A 9,519-nucleotide genomic window follows, 5' to 3' on the forward strand; every position below is an offset into this window, starting at 1 on the left:
GTCTATTTTGAGCCAGTATGGCTGTGGTTTTTTGCGTTTGGAACTGGTGGATGCTGTGGGGCTGGGAAAGACTTTCAGGCAAAGACCACAAAATCATAATTTTTATCCATTGCAGTTGAAGTATTTTAAGGGTAAATTCTCCTCTAGTTTTTGCCTGCTTTTCTTCACTTTTCAGTGTCTTCAAATAGTTGTTCTTTGGTTTATATTTTGTTCAGATTTTATAGTTGTTAATTTTGTTATATTTTATAGTGGAATAACCAGCCTGACAAATTAAGTTGAACTCTGGAAGCAGGACTCACACATATATATTTAAGAGAACACTTATAAGAAAATTCTTTACTCAATTTTTTTGTGGTCACAAGGATTTGCATAATCTAAATGTCCTTAACTAGGGAAATGGATATGTTAAATGTTCTAAACAGACACTCTGAAACACTAAACAGACATCAGAGGCAAATAAGCCTAGATCCTAGGGGTGCAGTACTGAATAAAACAGATCGAGTCCTTGCTGTCTTGGAACTTACATTCTAGTGTGAAGAAATATGCACTAATCATATAAACAAATAAATATGCAATTTAAAAGGTGATAAGTTCCTTGAAGAAAAACTAAATGTGGTATGGCAGTAGAGAGGGGGACTATAAAAACTGACTTTTCAACAGAGATTTGAATGAAGTGCCTAAGTGAGCCAGGTAGATATCATGGAAATAACATTCCACATAGATGCACAATGACTCGGAGGCAGGGAGGCATGCTGAGAATATTCAAGAAATAGCAAGATAGACGGTATTTCTGAAAAGGCATGAGTAAAGGGAGTGAATGTTAGATAACTGGAATCCAGAAAACACAGGGCCTCTTAGGAAACAGTAAGAATTCTGGACTATGTTATGAGTGAGATGAGAAGCCATTAGAGCATTTGAAGAGGAGGAAGAGTGAGTCAAAGGTACATATAGCAACATGCACAGCACCTAAAAGCATTGTGGTGAGAAAAGATTTATAGGAAAATATCATTTATGTTCACTCATGAGCATAGCTGCAAAAGTCCTAGACAAAATATTACCAAAATGATTTTAGCAATGTATAAAGAGAATAATAATCAACTAAGGTGATTTTATTCTAAAAATTCAAGGTTGATTTCACACATGAAAATGAACCTATTACTTGCTACACTGAACAAAATTAAATATATATATATGATCATCTCAATTCAGCAGTATTTGACAAAATTCAAAGTCCAATTCATGATAAAAATAATAGCAAACAGAAAAGCACATCATTAATCTGATAACCACTAATCAGAACCTCAATGCAAATATCATACCCAATGATGAAATACTGAAAGCTTTTCTTTCAAGTTTAAGAATGAGATAAGGACTTCCACCAACATCACTTCCCCTGAACATAGTAAGAGACCTTCTGGGTTGTTCACAGCATTATTTGCAGGGACCACAAGCTGGATGTTAGGCAGTTCACCAACCTTGTTTGTCTTCCCCCTGAGCACACAATAGGAGTACACTTTCTCACCGACTACAGAGTTCTACATGGAGAACTCTCCAAGGAGACTTGTTTTGGCCAATTACATAGGGGCAAAAAGGGCTGAAACTTTGGGTGCCAGGGAGTGATTTCCCTCGTTCCCTTTTCTTTCCTAGTGATTTTGGAAGCGTGCATTGCATTAGCTAGGGTTCCTGAGTGACTATGAACAGTCCCTGCCTCTAGCAATAGTAAGAAATTATCTTCTGTGGCGTTAAGACATTAACATTCTGGATTTTAATTTCCTGCAGCATGGCACAGCCCATTCTGATTGATATACAACTCAAATTTACCTAAACAATTGAATTAATCAATCATGGTTTACAATCGTAATTTACTTACAGAACAGGATACTTCTATAGTAATAACAGTGAATGAAATTCATTTGTACTCAACAACATGGATGAGTCCCATAAACTTAATGTTGAGTGAAAAAGCCAGACACATCAAAATACGTACTATTTAGGTGTACACGCTTTAAAAAGGGTCTGAGCACCCAATTCCACCATGGGAGAAGGCCCCCACACCAATAAACAATTCTCTGAGACACCAGCAGGGTGTTCTACAACTCATCTTAATTCTGACACTAACTGTCCTGAGACAGCATTAGATTCCACAGGCTCAGCGCTCAGTCCTACATGACTGCTCTCCTCCCACACTTCAAATGCTAGTCCCAAGTCCAAGTTGTCACAGAACTTGGAAAAAGTTTATTTACATTTGCCGGCTTATTATAAAAGGACATAGTAAAGAATACAGCTGACCATCCAGGTGGAAAAGATGCACAGGGCAACCCCTCAATCCTAGGTGATTTGGGGGCATTCCAAAAGTCATCTCATTAACCTAACAAAAGACCGGTTCCAGCTCTCATCACTTAGGAAACCCCAAGGGTTTTAGAAGCTCTGTGCTAGAAATGGGAGGACCAAATATGTATTCTTTATTATAAATCACAATATCACAATGCTTAACCAGTAAGACCACAAAGGAATGCAAGGAAATTGTCACGAGAGTCAGGACGGTGGTAACTTTGTACGGCTGAGAGAAACAAGTGGTTGATGTTTGGGAGGTAGCATAAAAGGTTTTTGGGTGCGGAGGCTTTCTCAATTTGGATGGTGGTTGCAATGGGGGTGGCCTATGATAAAACCATGGGTCAAACATTTTGGTTTCATTTACTTTTCCATATGGGTATGTGTTTTGCTTACTTTTCCAATGTGTTCAACTAAGAATAATTTTAAAAAAGATCAATAGTTGCTGTAACAACAAACCCTCAAGTGTGTAATGGTTCATCTATAAAGAAAATGACTTCTCACTCAGGTGAAGTCCCAAACAGGTGGCTCTCCTCCAAGTGTTGTTCAGGGATCTATGTTCCCTCCATCTTTTGGCTCCATCATGTTTGACATGTACCTTTCAAGGTCATATGGGCAAATGCATCAAGTTGGCCAAAGTGGATTGACATGGGGACTAATGTGTAGCAAAATATAAGGACCCAAATATGCAAGTAGCATACCTTAGTTCCACTACCACCCAACTGGCCAAATTCAATCACGTAGCCACACGAAAGTATAAGGGGAGCTGGAAAACAGAGTCCAGCTAATTTCCCAGGAAGAAGAAAATGGGTGTGAGGAACAGCTGCCAAGTCCCTGCCACAACATATATACACCAAACCATGCACGTTGCTAACATACGTATCTAGGGACACACAACAAACATATTGTGGGAGTGAGGAAAAAAGAGCAAATAAGTAATAAAGGAAACAAATAACAGGAGAGAGGGCTTTCATGGGCCAATCCTAAAACAGGGCCACAAATTTAGGAGGAATAACTCAATTCCCAGCATCAACCTATGTGGCAACAAAAAAACACAAAAAAAGTCCAGCAGCCATGGTGCCAGCAGTGCCATCCTAACCAGACTCTCTGAAGTGTGACTTAGGTTTTGCAGTTGGTCCGTGTTTGTTTTCTAAGCCTCACTCCCTGGACTTCTCACGAGTTCTGTGAATTACTTAACTGATATCCTCCCAGTACATTTTTTTCTTAACCACACTTTCTTATAGTGTCACAGAGTAAGTTGTATTTTGCCTGTTGAACCTCTGTCCCATGTTGAACTTGAGCCATTACAGTGGGAATCCTTACTTTGTCCTTGGCCTCAAGGGGAATGCTGCTGCAGAAAGCCCAACATCTAGACAAACCTGCTCTCCAGCAGCAACAGCCAAGCAGCAGGAAGATGCCCCTCGCCTCCCAAACCTCAGATGAGCGCATCTAATTGGTGGAACATAGTTTTTACTCAGAACCCCAGCTCCAGGGATTTTAATTTCTCCAGGTAGCAAAGAATTTGAAGCAACCAAGTGAATGGATACGTTTACTCTGGTGGATGTATACCCTGAACACTCCACGGTGACCCACGGCTGACAGAAGCAACAAAGTATGCATAAGAGCAGCTAGTGGAGTGTATCCCTTATTTACCTATTTTCTTAGGGCTCCTGGCCTCTACAGACCTCCCTCCACCCCCCACTCCCCACCCCCTTACACACACTGTGTTGCTGCAGCTGGGAGTCTGCAAACTCTATTTCCCAGAATCTACTGCCAGCTGGTTCCATTAGTTCCCGTCAATGGGATGTCCTAAAGGGAACCTGACAGTGAGAGGGGAGGAAGGCCCTTTGTCCCTGTTTTCCAGCTGCTGTCTCATTACTTCAGCTGCAGGCAGCTGGCTCCAGCTATTAGCTGCTTCTGCACTCAGCAGCAGCTTTGCCGCATTTGTCAGATTGTAGAAGCAGACAGGCAGTCACTCCCTTCCTCAGAGGTCCAAGCACTAGGTATGTAGAAGGAGCTTCCCCCACAAAGATGTGAGTATCAGTCAAAAGGGGGTCTTTCTCTGAGCTCCTAATTTCTGGTGATTACACCACTTCTTCCTGTTTGTTTTCCCAGGACTTGGGATGCTCTCGGAATTCTCCAGTTAATTTTTGAATTACATCAGCAACTTCGACCTATTCTTTCATCCTTCCAACACTTGGAATCAATTCTCAATAAATGCCCTTTACTTGAAATGCTTTGCATTTTCCCGACAGGGCTCCGATTGATACGTGAATGGATACTAAAAACAGAGCTGAGGGAGGGAGGGAAAGTAAGAATACATTGTCAGTAATACTCTATATAAATAAAGCAGTTCACGTTTTCTTTTTTTTTTTTTAATTTTTTTAACGTTTTTTTAATTTATTTTTGAGACAGAGAGAGACAGAGCATGAGTGGGGGAGGGTAAGAGAGAAAGAGGGAGACACAGAATCCGAAACAGGCTCCAGGCTCTGCACTGTCAGCACAGAGCCCGACGCGGGGCTCGAACTCACGGACCGTGAGATCATGACCTGAGCCGAAGTTGGACGCTCAACCGACTGAGCCACCCAGGCGCCCCGCAGTTCACGTTTTCTAAGAATATGTACGTAAGAAAGAGGATGTTAAATGAGTTTTTCAGTCGTCTAAGACCTTTGGATAATACACCAAGACTGAAGACCATAGGTAATAGGCACTGACACATTCTAAATAAAGATGCTGGATACATCCACATAGGATTTATTCTAAGAAAATAAAGCTGATCCAGAGACCATCAAACTTTCTACTGTATATGAAGTGAGAAATGAAAGATGCATTGATGGGAATTTTTTTAGGAATAGAGAACTTTTCCCCCCGAAAGGCATCCTAAATCAAGTGAGGAGGGCTCTAATAGAACCATTTATAGTAGTTCTGTGTCTCCACGAGAGGGACAAGCTTTACATTCATTCAGAGTACATTCTCGAGCTAGAGGCTTGCCGCACTCAGGAACTTAATAGAGCCATCTGTATATGGCCACTGAGGTGGGGCCTGGGGCAGAGGCCTCTTGGGAGTTAATACAACCTGAATCACTTATGAGGGTTTGCAGCCATATGCATATAGAGATTGGTGCTTCTCACATGGAGCAGTCAGGCTGGCTGAGGCAAGCAAGGGGAGAGGGGTCAGCTGCTGACTGCGCTGCACTGCCAGTGTTGGTGGGAAAAGTATGCATGAGTTTCTGGTGGGCTCCCTGAAAGGGAACTTTTTTTTTTTTTTTTAATTTTTTTTCAACGTTTATTTATTTTTGGGACAGAGAGAGACAGAGCATGAACGGGCGAGGGGCAGAGAGAGAGGGAGACACAGAATCGGAAACAGGCTCCAGGCTCTGAGCCATCAGCCCAGAGCCCGACGCGGGGCTCGAACTCACGGACCGCGAGATCGTGACCTGGCTGAAGTCGGACGCTTAACCGACTGCGCCACCCAGGTGCCCCTGAAAGGGAACTAATCTTGAAGTGTTTGTTGGAAACTGTCCCAGGTCCCCTCCCTCTGTGCCAGGGATAGGGATGTTAGCATTAGGAAGCTATGGATTCATGGACAGGGGCAGAAGCTGAAGAGCTGAGGGGGAGTATGGGCTGTGTATAATAAGCAGCAAAGTCAGCCAGTGCACAAGTCCCTACTGGGGGGCTCCAAAGAACCCCAATACCCCACATGAGAGCCAACATTTAAATAAGTGCCTGTCTTAGTAGAGCACACTGATGGTGTTTACCTTTTTCTCCTCTAGTGTGTCCTCGCCATCCCAATCCTAAGTGACAGAGGAGGTAACGAATGAAATAAAGACCATGCTTCCCCACCCCACTGGGCTGGAGGAAGAACAGCTTCAAACTGGGTAAGTTGCTAATAGATCACTGAGGTGTGGGAAGGAGTGTGGGAGACAAATATATTTTAAAATGTTAATATTTTAGGGGCACCTGACGGCTCGGTTGGTAGAGCATGTGACTCTTAATCTCAGGGTCTTGAGTTCAAGCTCCACACTGGGTATGAAGCCTACTTAATATAAAATTCAAAAAAATAAAGATAGAAAAGAAAATGTTAATATTTTAAATTGGCCTCAATTATGTTGTAGGGAATAATGAAACATATTTATACCAGAGTATTAATAACATAGAAGGACCCTTGAAGTAAAGCCAAAAAGGTAGGGGCTGTGGCAATCAACAAGACTCCCAAGAAGTGTAACAGTAAGTAGGGTGTCCCCGACTAATCAAGAACACATCATCTTGTAACCATTAGAATCAAGACACCAAGAGCAACAAAGACCTAAAACTTAACATCCTTGAATTCCTAAACCACTGACAGCAGCCATCTACCTTCAGGTTTCTAAGTATAGTAGAAGAAAAAAATCTAATTTGTTTAGGACATTCTTCAGTGGGATTTTTTTTTCTGGTCACAATCAAAATGCAAGTGATAAAATGAGTATCTCAACTTCCTCACGTGGACGTTTTTTTCTCAATTAAGATTCAAAGTTACAGGATAGGTAGGAGTGTTGACTGGCATCTGGTAAGGTAATTACATGTTTGAAGCACCCTGAGGGAAACAAAAAAAGGTTTTGTGGTCAAGAGCAAGGTGGACAGGATGCCCAGAAAAGATATATTAGCCAGAGTATATAATACTAACTTCTGTAACCTTCCCAAAGCTCAGTAACTTAATGCAATAGAGGTTTATTTTTGTTGAAAAGTCCAATGTGGATGTTCTTGGTCAAGCAGATTTCCTCCAAGCAATTGACTCCACAGTCTTTAAAACATATGCTTCAAGCTCACCCAGGAAGGCAGAAGAGGGGATGGGAGAATGTGGAGAAGGCTCATCCACTCTTTAATTGCCTTAGTCTGGTAGTAAAGCATTACTCCTACTTACTTTCCATTGGCGGAGACAATAGCCCTGCCTTGATGCAAGGAGCTGGGAAACATAGTTAACTATGTGTCCATAAAAAGGACATTTTGGTGAGCATCTAGCCAGTTTCTTCCAAAGAAGAAACGGGGATTTGGTGTGAAGATCTGGAAGATGAAAATGAGCTCATCACAAAAAGTACTGTAAAAAGATAGAGCAGCATGTGTAAAGACCCAGCAGGAATGGCTTGGAATGCTAGAGGAATGAAAAGAAAGCTTGCATGGCTGGAGTCTTGTGATGAAGGAGTGGGTTAAGATGCAGTTGGAGAGCAAGGCCTGAGCAAGATCACACAGGGCCTGGGAGCGAGTCTGTCTTTTGTTCTCAGAGCACTGAGAACCCATTGAAGGATTTTAAGCAGAGAAATGACAATATGTGATTTACATTTTAAAAACATCACTTGGCTGTGTGGGAAACAAATTGCTTTGGGGGCAGGAGTGATGGAATTAGACCAATAAGGCAATTGCTACAGTAGTTGAATATCCTAGAAACAGGTGGCCAGTCTGAGAAGTCATCTGGGAAGGAGGACCACCTGGGGATAAAAAAAAAACACTATTGTGGGTCTTTGTGAAAAGCTGTAAAGGGCTCTGTGCATTTATGTAAATGGCTGAGTGTTTGGAGCTAAGTTGTGTCTCTGCCAAGATCATGTTGTTTCCTTTGGAACCGTGTTCCGTAGGACTGTGTTACAGAACAAGAGCTGGAGCACACCAAAAACTGCAGCAGCAAGAAACCTCTCAAAGGCATGCTGAACAAGCACAAGGCACAGACTGCCATCCAAACCCAAGCTTATTCTTGTCTCTCACCACCCCTCCAAAGCATTTTCATTTGGGGACACTCTTTCCCTGCTGTGGAGGTAAGCTGCAGCAAGCCCGTGACTTTTCAGCTTATTCTTAGTTAACGGTCTTACGCGATCTCAAGCAATTAGAATATCTAACCCTAGGTAACTATAAATAATGTGCACCCACTTGGAGCTTTAACCACCTTCCCCTCCCAGCTCTGCCCCATTTACTATGTCTCAATGAGCCTGAGCTGGGGAGAAGAGGAATAATAGGAATAATCTGTGTGCTCTCTGCTCTTCTCACCTCCTCTTCATCTCAAGCAATTAGGATATCTAACCCTAGGTAACAATAAATAATGTGCACCCACTGGAGCTTTAACCGTCTTCCCCTCCCAGCTCTGCCCCACTTACTATGTCTCAAGGAGGCTGAGTTGGGGAGGAGGAGAATAATCTGTGTGCTCTCGGCTCTTCTCACCTCCTCTCTACCTAATAGCTGCAGAGAAGGAAGAGTTGAGAAAGGGGATAAAGTTCCTGCTGGACTAGGCGATTCTGTGCCTGAGGGGCTTGGCAGATATTTACTTATTTATTTATTCAAATTTTTAAATGTTTATTTTTGAGGGAGAAACACACAGAGACAAGCAGGGGAGGGGCAGAGAAAGGGAGACACAGAATCCAAAGCAGGCTCCAGGCTCCGAGCTGTCAGCACAGAGCCTGATGCAAGGCTCAAGCTCATGAATACTGAGATCATGACCTGAGCCGCAGTCAGCCGCTTAACCGACTGAGCCACCCAGCCACCCAGGTGGCTGAGATACCCAGCCACCCAGGTATCTGAGTACCCGGATACTTAAAGGGGATATCCCAGCTGTCCCCTTCACCCTGGAGGGGTCACATATTAGGGGGCGGAGCATTAGTGGGTGGTGCTAGCAACTCCCTCAGCCCACATGGCATACACCTACCTTCTTTTTTTTTTTTTTTTTTTTAAATTTTTTTTTCGAAGTTTATTCATTTTTGGGACAGACAGAGACAGAGCATGAACGGGGGAGGGGCAGAGAGAGAGGGAGACACAGAATCGGAAACAGGCTCCAGGCTCTGAGCCATCAGCCCAGAGCCTGACGCGGGGCTCGAACTCACGGACCACAAGATCGTGACCTGGCTGAAGTCGGACGCTTAACCGACTGCGCCACCCAGGCGCCCCTACACCTACCTTCTTTGCACTGAGGTCTCCTTGCCTCCTCAAATGGTCCTACTGGACAGGGCCCAAGACCACCCCATGCTTCCCTCTCTCTTGCAAGGTGCACAGGATACACACATGCATCGCTTGCTATGGCAACTTCTGGGAACACAGGCCTGCAAAAGCTGCAGCACTCCCCTGGCCCCACCACTGAAGCAGTGAGCTCTGCTTGCCCTCTACATTCCCAGGGCAGGAGTCAGACTCCAAGTTCATCATTCCTCAGCAGGCCCAAAGAATAAATACCTCAAGC

The 9,519-nt window shown here is 43.4% G+C and overlaps 1 long non-coding RNA gene across 1 annotated transcript; it reads right to left on the bottom strand.

Moving 5' to 3' along the window:
* Positions 1–6,760: 6,760 nt before the first annotated feature.
* On the bottom strand, positions 6,761–8,693 carry LOC122483504. The gene is made up of 2 exons (XR_006297409.1): positions 8,450–8,693; positions 6,761–7,792 (listed from the first exon to the last, which is right to left on the bottom strand). It is a non-coding gene; the product is annotated as an uncharacterized LOC122483504 (long non-coding RNA).
* Positions 8,694–9,519: the final 826 nt, after the last annotated feature.

This window comes from Prionailurus bengalensis, chromosome D1 (assembly GCF_016509475.1).
Source record: "Prionailurus bengalensis isolate Pbe53 chromosome D1, Fcat_Pben_1.1_paternal_pri, whole genome shotgun sequence".
NCBI classification, from domain to species: domain Eukaryota; kingdom Metazoa; phylum Chordata; class Mammalia; order Carnivora; family Felidae; genus Prionailurus; species Prionailurus bengalensis.